The sequence below is a fragment of the Empidonax traillii genome, unplaced genomic scaffold (assembly GCF_003031625.1).
Source record: "Empidonax traillii isolate 1590-97213 ecotype Southwest subspecies unplaced genomic scaffold, ASM303162v1 scaffold450:size721730, whole genome shotgun sequence".
Classification (NCBI taxonomy): domain Eukaryota; kingdom Metazoa; phylum Chordata; class Aves; order Passeriformes; family Tyrannidae; genus Empidonax; species Empidonax traillii.
In genome coordinates, this window is record NW_020955643.1 from 186756 (window position 1) to 187341 (window position 586).

Sequence of the window (586 nt, forward strand, 5' to 3'; positions counted from 1 at the left end):
ATCTGCTCTTTGAGTGGTTTCTTCAGCAAGGTGCTGATGGTGGCATGTGGGTTCCCCACGGCTTCTGTCCCAAACAGCTTAGGAAGTGTCAAATCCTCTGAGGGGGTCTTATAAAGAGTTAATCACCCTTTGACTTCCACCCTCCCTTAGCTTGTGCTAAGAAGGAGCTCACAAGCGAAAGGTGCAGCTTGGCAGCATTAACAGTTGAAGCCCCAGAAGGGCAGGGTGCTGCTTAATTTTAAACTGACTCGAGGCAAGGCTGGAGTCTCTCGTGGGTTATTATTTCAGTGTTTATTTGCTGTGGGCTGTTTTCAAAGAGCTCAGCTAGAACATCCAGCCTTGTTTTTCTCATGCAGCAAGTGCTGTGTTAATGGAGTGAGTCTGAGCGTAGAGCAACATCATCTCTTTAGCAGGTGTTGGGTGTTTAACCCATATGGTGCAACAACCGAGAGGGAAGTGTTGAGCAGGGATGGCTCTGAGCTGTGGGTATTTGCCACATTCTGAGCTTGAAGAGAAGTTCCTGCTTCTGTGAGGTGGTGTGAGGGTGGTGAGGCTCTGCCACAAGAACCCAGAGAAGTTGTGGCTG